Source organism: Grammomys surdaster, unplaced genomic scaffold (genome assembly GCF_004785775.1).
Source record: "Grammomys surdaster isolate TR1022 unplaced genomic scaffold, NIH_TR_1.0 813, whole genome shotgun sequence".
Lineage (NCBI taxonomy): Eukaryota > Metazoa > Chordata > Mammalia > Rodentia > Muridae > Grammomys > Grammomys surdaster.
In genome coordinates this window covers 7219-19025 of record NW_021605232.1, presented here as the reverse complement: position 1 = coordinate 19025, position 11807 = coordinate 7219, and the positions used below count along the sequence as shown (strand labels likewise).

Below are 11807 nucleotides of genomic sequence, written 5' to 3'. Positions count from 1 at the left end.
CAGAAACTTGAGAAACTATCTAAGGCTCTCCTACCTCTAAACACTTCTACTCTGGGACACAGTTTTGAAGCAGTGTCACAGCAGGGATGAGAGCAAGACAAAGTAGGGCAAAGAAGGAATGAGTCTAGGTTGGAGCAAAGGCAGAACCAGTTCAACCAGGAATTTCATGCACACAGAGAAAGATCAGGAAGCTCATTAAGTGAGCGTCATTATGATTTGTGCCAAGAATCAATCTGAGCACTTGCAATAGTGATGTTGGGGGAACTTCAGTCTTAGTTGATCCCAGCCAGGACAAACTGGAGATAGAACTGCTCCCTACAGGAACCTAGAAAGCATCAACCTCAGCATTTTTCCACTGTCGTCTTCCTCCCTACAGAAAATTTCCAAAGTTCATCTTTCTTTGGGGCAGAAAGGGCTCTGCAGCCTTCTCTGCCTGTGCTGAGCAACTCCACACACTCAGGAAGGGAGTGCAACATCTCCAGGGTCTCCACCCCAGATGTGAGTTCAGCATGGCTTCTGCCCTCAGCATCCAGTAGTTCTCTTCAGCCACTCATGGGTAATGCCTACCTTAACCAACATGATGGCACAACCATGCTGTCAGTGATGACTGAGCAACACCAGGTCTCCACCTGAGCACCTTTCTATCCCGGTGCTCTCAAGTGGAATTTCAATGGAAGCACAGATGGGAGGAAAGATGCACTCCAGGGATTCAATGTGAAGATCATTAACCAGGACACTACACTCTCCACTCTGGCTGTGACAAACCAGTGTGATAAAATTTTAGATCCCAATGCCATGGTTCCTTTCTATCCAACACTGTCTGCCAGCTTTGTCCTGGTCACACCACCACAGATGCCAAATCAAGGATACAGCCTGGCACCTCCCTACCAAGAGAATAGCCAGGTGTATTGCTATGAGCACAACAGCCTGGGCCCTCTGATAGCTGAAGAATTTGGGCAGTGTTTGCCAGCCCATGGCTCTGTGTACTACCCTGGGAGTCAGACTTCTGCGCTCTAACCAGAAATGGTGATGGTGCTAAAGGAGAATCAGCCAAGGAATGTCCAGTTACCATGTTTTACCTCTGCCTTCACCTACTCCACATCTGCTCAACCCATGCCAGACATCAGTCTTCCCTGTGAGTACAGATCTAGGCGGGAAGGAGTGAGATCAGCACTCCAAGTAGACTGACCTCTACCTTTTATAGTAGACACTCCACACAGGGGGAGAATGAGTATCTTGACAGGTTAAGTCCAGCTCTGGCTTTCCACCTCCACCTTCAGACTCTATCCAAAGAGACAATGCAAGGCCACAGTGAGTGACAACCATCCTGTATTAAGTGATATCCATGGAGCACACCACAGTCACACATGTAACTAACTACCTGAGGTAACCGGTCCCATCCACCAATATATTGCAATAGACTCCTTCCTGACCTATTGATCTTGTGTCTAGAACACATTGAGGAATTTTTTTTTTTTTTTTGGTTTTGGTAACTTGGGATTTTCCATGAGTTTAAATCTTCGAGAGCAATGTAGCTCAGAATCTCTCCTGAAGGAAGAATTCATCCCAGATTCCCTGCACCTGTCCTGGAATTTTCTTACACTTAAATTTGTAAAGAGAGTACTGTATAGTCAAGGTACCATTTCTACGTTGGCTAAAGCTGCTCTTTTTTTTTTCTTTTGCTGTGGAACTTCAGAGGTAACCCATGTCCAAGAACATAAGATCATGTAGCCAGGTTCTTTACTACTTAGTCACACCCAAGCCCAACAATTTTAAATTCTCATACCATTTTACATTCCACTTAGAAGATTGTGAAACATGGGGCAGGAGGAAATCCTTAGTTGTTTAAATGTTTGCATTTTAAGAGTGCCTAAGTGCATTTGGATACATTAACCCACATAAAAAACCAAGCTTCTACTGTGGTCTGTGTGATGACATTATTGAAAGAAATTGGCAGGGTCAGATCAGTGTTTGGAAATTATGGACCAGACAACCTGCCTAATAGCAAAGTTCCATGAAAATGAGAGGCACTCTTAATAAAGACAAAAAGGAAGGAAACTGAGGAGCACACATCAAGGGAATTTAGGAACCGACCCACTACAGATTTTCCTCTACAAACCACAAACACAGAAAGGAAAAAATTTTTCTGAGAAAACATGACATGCAATGGTCTGCAGAAACAAAGCAGTCACCACCTGTCTGCCAACAGAGGTACCATCCAAGCTCCTCAACAAGAGCTTCTAGGAATGCCCTCCCACTGATGCAGGGGCCTAATGCTGTGGCCCTATGAAATGGGGGTAGTGGTGGGGAGCATCTCATTTACCCCAGGCACTGACTTCTCCCTTCACTCTTTTCCAGTAGTTCAAATGAAGACATCCCTGCAATTGCCACCTTCAGGTCAGGCGCACTGTCAGCTGCAGAGTCCAGAACTCTGCAACAGCTGTGCCCAGGCTTCCCCGATAAGACCACCAGCTGTGAACAGGGACAGGGCATTAACAGCCCCCATCCACAGTCCTTCAGAATTCCTAGCCTTGCCTCCAGCTCCAAGCCTCGAAGAAACAGAGAGCAAAACCATGAATGAGATCAAAGGTGAGTTTTTAAAGAGTCTGGATGCCTATGAGGGCACAAAAGAAAACCAAGACACACCAATCATGACTTTAGCACACCCTGACTTGCAGCAGCCTCTGCACTGCACTGATACTGAGAGCCTAAGGCAGAAGTCTGCTTCTGGCGATATGCATGTGGGAGACATCAGCATGTGTCCAAAAGAGCTTGGGGGCCTCCAGAATGAGATAGGTTCCAGCTTTGACTTTAAAGACATCACTACACTTGAGGCAGACATTCAGCTTCCCCAACTCCTCAACACCCTCACAGACATAGACCAGGATCAGGCCTGTGAAAACTGGAGTGTCATCAGTGGCCCCTCTGATCAGGTGAGGAAGAATAAACATAAATCCTCTAGGCTGCCTGAGGAAGCTCCTCAGGACAAAATCCAACACCATGACCTGGTGGAAGGAGACGGGTCTGTGTGTGTGGCTGGGGCCAGTTACAGGGCTATTGAAAACATGGGAAAGAACCAGAAGGGCAAAGCTCCCAAGGTTGCCCCCAGCAAGAACAGAAGAGTTAGAAAACAGGGGCTGAAAAGACCAAGCTGACCAGAGAACAACTCTAAGAAAACAGAGGAGCTTAAGCAGTCAAGGAACAGAGTCAAAGGAGAAGAGAAGCCCACCATCTCCAAGACCAAGAGGAAGAGGAATCCACCTGAGCTAAGGCAAAACAGCTTCAAGAAGCCTCGAACCAACCTTGGCATGCACATGCTGGAGTCTATGCAGGTCTTTCATCCACTGGGAAAGAGGAATGAGAAGAAAACTGGCATTTCCTCCTTCAGGGATCTGCGAACTTTCACCAGCAACAAAGATCCAGGTCTAGCCTCTGTTACTACAGCAATGGTAAACATGCCATGTGAGGACCAGGGTCCTCCAAAAAGTCCTGGGAAGATTCAGAGAGTAGACAACAGTGCCTACAAAGATTGTCTATCTCCATCCCAGTATAAGCTGCCCTCTGGGAATGTCAGTTTAGTCCATCTACCTTTTCCAACCTTGGATAAGCCTCAAGCCAGAGCTTTTTCTAAAAAGGCTCTTTCCCTGGCTTTACCAAGACCCACTGCAGCTTACCCTGTGCAGCCTCACTCCCACTCAGTTCAAACTACCACACTCATGCCAGCCCAACCAGCTCTTGTCAGCACATCTTTGATAGCCTCTGCCAAGCCAGCTCCTCCTGTTTCCTCGAGAGCCACACAACCTAAGGTAGCCAACACCATCAAGTCTAGTGCTGCGGCCCAGTTGGCCACCTCGAGGCCTGCACCCTACAGAGCATCATTTCACACTTCATTCCAGATTGAGCATGTTTCTGCTGCCAGGAACAAGGTGCCATCACCTCCCAGACCTCAAACTCAATACGTACTGCAAGACTTCAGCCGCCAACCAATTCCGTGGAGGAAAGTTGACATTCTGGGACCAGTTGTCTCACAGCCCATCACAAAAGAGCAGAAGCCAGAGAGGGAGGCCATGAAGAGGCAGGCTCAACAGGAGCGAGAGAATGCTGTCAGGAACACCTCTCATGGGAAACTGCAGATTTTCCTTCAGAGGGAGAAGGACATGGAAATTTCTCAATATTATGGCTATGCAATGTAAGAGCTGGCCAGATCACTGTAACTAAGTGCTTTTCGACATTGATTGAAGAGATATATTCACTGGTACAGATGTAGAAAAGGACAGAAAAACATATGTAAATATGTATATATGTAGATATATGTGCAGGAATATAGAAGACGAAGTACATATAGATGGATAGAAAAAAATATACCCACATGTATTTGAATAGTCAGTAAAATTGTCTATAGAATGTTAAGTTGGTTATTTTATTCTGATATTTCTCTTAACTGTGATAATTTAGGTTTTATTATATATGAAATTTAACTTAGAAAATATTTATTTAATATTAAATCAATTGATAAGATGCTACAGTTGTGCTAAAATCATTCTCGAGTTTTCATTCACTGGAGATGGTATATCTTGAAGTACATACTGCATATTGAGCGCACTCCCCTTCCACTTCCACAGACCTGCACATTGCTCACCTCTCAACACATAGTCATTTTTATGCTATATGGGGCTTTTCTTCCAATTTTGTGAAGAATACATATGCAGGATTTGACTTATATAGGTATGATCCAGTATGTATATATATGAAATATATATACATATATATACATATTGTATATATATATATGTATATACATATATATATATATCATATATATACATATATGAAATAAAATGGAATTAACTGAGCCTGGTTAATTCATGATAGCCTCCACTATCTGTGAACAACATAATTTCATTTTATGATAAATTTCCCATCGTGTTTACACATCACATTCTCTGTATCCCCTTCTCTGTTGTTGACACTCAGGCTATTTCCCTAATGTAGCTGCTGAGAACTGTTGCAATGGCTATTTTTGGTGTCAGCCTGACTACATCTGGAATTAATTAAAATTAAATTTATTGGGTACACCTTGAGGGATTTTCCTAATTAAAATTTATTAAATAATTTGAAGTAGAAATACTCAACATTAATCTGGATCTTCTTAGGTGAGAAGATCTACCTTTAATTTGGTCCAAACCTCCTTCTGTCAGCCTTTATAAAGAACGGGGAAGGAAACTCTTTGTTCTTTCCTTACTTGCCCTTGCTATCCAGTTCATGTCATTACTGGCATTACAACCTACTTCTTCAGGATTCCAGACAATGTATTCTGAAGACCAGCTGAGACAGTCTCGTGGATTGAATAACTATAGGACTGGTACCAGGCAGCCATTATTTTACTAGCAAGACCATAGTCTGCAAGACATTCATATGTTTTCTTACCATATATATTCATTGTATCAGTTCTCTAGGAAAACCTAACTAGATATCCTGGCTATGCAATTTGAGAGCCAAGATTGACAGGCAAATATATCTCTAATATGGTGAACTGAAATCCTTTTTGTGGATACCCAGGAGTGATATTACCTGGGTCATATGTTAGATTCGTTTTTTAATTTTTGGAAGAGCCTCCATTGTGATTCTACTGTGTGGTTATTCTAGTCAAGAACACACATGGACACTTTTAAAAGTCAATAGGAAGTCTGTACTTGCTGATCAGCAGCTGCATGAGGAACTTGTGGAAATCATGCAGCCCTGAGTCTCTCTGCCTTTGACAATATTTTAAAGATTGATTTATTTCATCTCTATGACTATGCTATCTGCATGTATACTTATATGCCAGAGGAATATGGGAAAAACTTGCGGGGGGGGGAAGGCCCGCATGGCGTCCGTCCCAGGCCCACCCCACATGGCAGCATCCCAGGACCTCGGTGGACTGTGGCAGAGTCCTGGAGGCTTTCCCGAGGGCTGGTCCCACATACTGGAAAAAGTCTCAAGTTTCAAAAGCTGGAAGCTTGGCGGAGGCAGCAGGCCCCAGAAGACACATGGACTGTGGGAAAAAAAACACACAAAGGGGGCAGCTCAGGCCCTCCCACAGACCTTGGCAAGTGGCCTGCAGGTGGCATGGCAGCAGAGGTGGCCCCCAGGGACACAGCGGTGGTGGAGTTCCTCGGGCCTTCCCATGGGTGGGTTCCCACACATACCAGAAAGTCCTGGGCACAGAAGACACATAGAGTCCAAGATGAAAGTTTTATTGTCCATGATGGGAAAGTTGGGTCTGGATGTGAATGTACATGCCCCCAAGAGCCTGGCGAGACCTGGCTTATATAGAGGGTGGGAAGGAGGAGGGACCAGGGAGGAATAACTTAATTATCTAGGCCTCCCTGGCCTTATTAATAAGTAAATCTCTCGAGGCAGAGGCCTGTTAGTCACACCCTCTCCCTGTGTCTTACGTGACTGACGGTACAGGTTAAACAGAGATTAGACGACATGTCAGGGCCCTGGCCCTGATGTGTCTAGGGGCATGGCCAAACACTTGCCATCTTGGGGTTCCAGGCCCATGCCAACCAAAGAACCAAGATACCCTTCCACAGCCTGACAGAGGAATGCATCAGATCCCATTATAGATGGTTGTGAGCCACCATGATGTTGCTGGGAATTGAACTCAGGACTGCTGAAAGATCATCCAATGCTCTAAATCACTAAGCAATCTCTCTAGCCTGACTTTGGAGTTTAAGCACAAGAATTATATCTTCAGTTGAAACATTTCAGTTATCAGTAACAGTTATCAAAATGCAGAACTATAGAAGCCAAAAGGCAAGGCCAGTACACTTAGGGGCTTTTCCTGGAGCCAGGAACTATGCCCTAGGTGATTGATGGTTAAGCCTTTATTGCCATTTTTGGCAGGTGTCGAGGTCTACATGTTGGATTCTAAGGTAAGCATGGTGTTTGCAGCATGGCATCAGTTATGCTAAGGTCTGAGGCCTGTTACAACTCCTATACATGATGTAAAAGCTTATATCCTTACCAGTGATACAGAAGGTTTTTCTGCAGTCTTGACTATTTGTTGTTTCTTGACTCGATTAGTGCCATTGAGCACTTGTTCTCTAGCTGGTGGTAGGAAATGAGAAGGCCATATAACCTTCAGGAAGCACAGCCTTCCTAGCAGACATGCATAATTAGGAATGGCCTTTAAGGTTATAGTCTAGACATGGTCTGGCTCTCTCTTTCCTGGTCAGCCATGATATAAGAAGCCACTGCCATACGCCATACTGCTACTAACAGTGCCATTCCACCATGCCTGCCCGGCTGTGACACACTACAGATCTCTCAACGTGAGCCCAAACAAACTTCCCCTCCTTGTTTCTGCCAGGTATTGTGTCACAGCAGCAAGAAGGAACTAAAAGGCTGTAGAGACTGTTCAGTGTATGATGTCTAGTTTTGTCTAAAATTTAGCTTGAAACAAGTTAAAGTCATCTGGGCACAGGGAATCTCAACTGGGAAAAATGCCTCCAGAAAATCAGGCTGAAAGCGAAACTGCAGGGCATTTTCTTAATAAGTCATTGAGATGGGAGGACTCATTCCAATTTTAGGTGGTACCTAAGCATTCTGATGAAATATCACCTCTCCTTATTCAGGAGGTGTCTCCTGTTTGAATCTAAACTTTATCAATCTTGATGGTATTCGCAGCTTTTCATCTCCTGTGGAAACAGGAAATAAAATTTCTGCAACATGAACCATATCCCAATTTCTACTCTGAGGCCAACATATCTTTAAAATATACAGGCTGATTAAACTCAGCAATTTTTTTATACTCTCTAATGTGTCTCCAAAGCTCTTGTTCCTTTCTCATTAACATTTAAGAAATTTAAATTAATAAAGTACTGTGTAATCTATCTCTCGGGGGGGGGTCTTTATTACCCCTTTCTGTTTATTAAGCATATCTTTTAAAGTGTGACTTTATCTTTCTATAACTGCTTGTCCAATAGGATTTTGTGGTATACCTGTAATATTCTTTATGTTGTACTATGCAAAAGACATTTCATTTTACTAGAGACATACATGCTGGTGCATTGCCAGTCTTAACTTATACAGATATGTAAAACAACTCTTAATGCATATTGAGGGTCAGTAACTATATTAAGAGGATCCATGTTCAACTATGTTCATAGCAGCTTTACTTGTAATAGCCAGAAACTGGAAACAATCCAGATGCCCCTCGATAGAAGAATGGATTTTTAAAAACGTGGTTCACAATGGAATACTATGCTGGTATTAAAAACAAGGGCAAATACAAGAAGCTAGAAAATATCATCCTGAGTGAGGTAACCCAGACCCACAAGGATATGCATGGTATGTACTCACTTATAAGTGGACATTAGGAATAATGTTCAGGAAACACATGCTACAATTCACTGACCCAACAAAGCTAAGTAACAAAGTAGGCCCAAGAGAGCATGCTTGAATATCACTCAGAATGCAAAAGAAAATTAACATCATGAGTAGGCTGGAAGACAGAAACTTTATGGAAGGGCATGGGGAGTGGAGAGGAGGTATCAAATGTAGGGAGAGACAGGGAAAGAGGGCCTAGAGACTAAATGGAATTTGGGAGTATGGGCATCTCTAGGGTGTGTGCGAGACCTGAAGTGGGGCAAGGTCCAGTGATTCTATGAGGGTGACTCAAGCTGAGACTCTTAGTAGTGTGTGGGGGGGGGTATAGAGCATGAAGTGGCCACCTTCTATATCCAAGCAGGACTCCCAGTGGAGGGAAAAGGACATCAACTCACCCACAAATTGACCCAAGTTTGTCCTAAAAAAGTACAGGAACACAGATGTATGAGAGACGGAGGGAATAGCCAAACATGAGATCCATCTCATGGGCAAGAACCAATCACAAAATTATTAATGATACTTTCAGGCAGGAGTCTAGCATAACTGTCTCTGAGAGGCTCCACCCAGCAGCTGACTAAAACAGATGAAGAGACACACAGCCAAACATTAGTTGGAACTTGGCAGTATTGTGGAAGAGTTGGAGGAAGGATAGAGGAATCTCCAGGGGATAGGGATTCCACAAGAAGAACAAGAATCAAATAATATGGTCCCTTGGTTTCGCAGACACTGAACCACCAACAAAAGAACATACAGTGGTTAGACCTAACCTGCTCCCACCCTGCACATATGCAGCAGACATGTAGCTTAGTCTTAACGTGGATATTCCAACAATTTGAGTGGGAGGTTTACCTTGACACTGTTGCCTGCCTATGTATCCTATTCTCCTAACGGGGCTGCTTTGGCTAGCCTCAGTGGAAGAGGATATACTTAGTCCTGCAGTGACTTGAAGTGCCAGGGTAGTTTGATACCCAGAGGGACCCTCACCCTTCTCAGAGATGAAGAAGAGATAAGGCTGGGAGGAAAAGCCATGTGAGGGGGGGTACTTTGAGGAGAAGGGGGTACAATCAGTATGTAAAGTGAATAAACAAAAAATGGGGAAAATACAAGAGTTGGAAGAGAAAAAAAGAAGACATTCCAAAAAATTTAATTATTCCATAAGAATTGCATACAAGTCTGAGTTTAGAAGTAAATGATGAGGGCTCTAATTCACTTTATCTTTTTAATTTATTACTTACATTTCCTGTTTTATTTGCATCAGTATAGAATGTAGGGGCTCCAAAATTAGTGTCCTTTTACTAAATGGGGGAAAATTCAATTTAGTTCTTTTTATTAACTTAAGTCTCTTGCTTTGGGGATATTTGATATTAATCTCTTCCCACAAATTACTGAAAATTCTTTGCTAATGTTCATTTCTTCCCATAATGAGGCAACTTCAGTGATAGTAAGTTACCACAATTTCTTCTGGGTCTATTCCTGGGTCTAATTGACAAGGTCTCATTTTTTAGTTCAGAATCAATTCAGAAACCTTTCCATGTAGGTCTTTCATTTTACTTTGTTTTTAACTGTGTGCTAAAATATCTACTTTTAGGTATTATCATCTTTCTGCTTAAGAAGTCTTGTGTGAGAATGAGTAGAGGGAAAATAGCCAAAATACAATCCAGCTTCAGTTCCAAATGCTCCACATGTGCATCCTGTAATTTTTTTCTACCAGATCAATTCTCTCTCAGTGTCTGCTGATAATGTTCTTGGACTATGTAAGTCCTTATCACCTGATAAGATTTGAAATAAATTACTTAGTTCTTGAATAGTTAACCCAACTGGGGACACAACCAGATAATATTAATAAACATTAATATTAATATTATTTATTAATATTATTAATATTAATATTTATTAATATTAGTTGTTGATTGATGTGGAAAGCACAATATGCTGTAGGTGGTGCCACACCTGGGCTGATAGTCATGGGTTCTATAAGAAAACATGCTGAGCTTGACTGGTGAGATGGCTCCATGGTTAAGAGCATTACCTGTTCTTCCAGAGATTTGAAGTTCAAATCCCAGCAACCATATGATGGCTCATAACCATCTGTAATGGGATCTGATTAACTTTTCTGGTGTGCATTAAGGAAATAGCACTCATACACATAAAATGTATAATTAAAACTTTAAGAAGAGGATGAAAAACCAGTGGGCTCTGTATTCACTACTACCTCCATATTTTTTCCCAGTTTGAGTCCCTACCTTACTTAGCTTCCCTCAATAATCTGTGACTCAGGATATTTAAAAGTAATTCTTTTCTCCCTGGGTTGCTTTTGATCATGGTGTTTCATCACAGTGTAGTAACACTAACTAAAAAAGTGGGTAAATGTGCTTGCTACCAGGCCCAAAACAAAGGTTCAATGTCAGCGACATAGTACAGGGAAATCAACTTATGCCTATAGACTCACATAATAATTATAAAAGTGATAAAAGAAAGTAACTAATCCAAGTCATGTCCTGATTTTTAGACACTCATGTGTTTAATAACTGAAGATTTTTTCTTCAGTTTCTATGTGAAAATGTTCTTCGGTCTTTGCTATGACAGCCTAAATGTCTGAAGGCAGCAAAAGGAACCTGCACAAATGCTTCAACATGTTAGCTCTAGAAGTATACTGGTACTGACTGTAGTAAATGTGTGTGAGTGTTGGCACACACATGGCAAAGCAGGAAAGGGGAGGTCAGAGGTCAACTCTCTCCTTCTTTGTCACAGTGCAATTTGGTCATGGAATTCAGGAAGTCAGATTTGGGTTGCAAACAGATTTATCTGCTGAGTCATCTCACCAATCCTACATCAAGTCTTCCATAACAAGTTGCTAAAGGTAGGTGGAGTAACCACAGTGTCACCGAACTTCAAATTCTCACAGAACTTTCACAGATTCACTCATGGAAAAATACATGCATGTCCACAATGCGCAGTTTACCATTGATTGCTATAAAGAAGAAAAAAATTAAGATGTCATTTTTAAAATAAGCAAAACAAAATTACTTCCCCACAAATTTGTAAAGCTTGCATTATATTCTCTGCTTAGATTTGGGTTTTATTTACTAACATTTCTATAACTACCTTAAAAATTCTGACTAACCTGTAAGGGGACCCAACTGTATCTGTTATGTATAAAGATGTCATCTGAAAATATTCATTAATAATGCAAATTTTGCTTAGTTCTATACTCATTTTATAATTGAGTTATTTAGTTTGATTGTATCTAATTTCTTGAGTTCTTTATATATATGGGATTTTAGTCCTGAGTTAGATGCTGGGTTGGCAAAGATCTTCTCCCATTCTGTAGTCTTCTCAAAACAGGAATCTCTAATGGCCAAGAAGCACTTAAAGAAATGTCCAACATTCTTAGTCAACATGAAAATGCAAGTCCAAACGACTATCAGATT

General features: G+C 42.0%; 1 pseudogene; it reads left to right on the top strand.

Moving 5' to 3' along the window:
• Positions 1 to 376: 376 nt before the first annotated feature.
• On the top strand, positions 377 to 4193 carry LOC114634028 (annotated as a pseudogene).
• The last annotated feature ends 7614 nt before the right edge of the window (positions 4194 to 11807 follow it).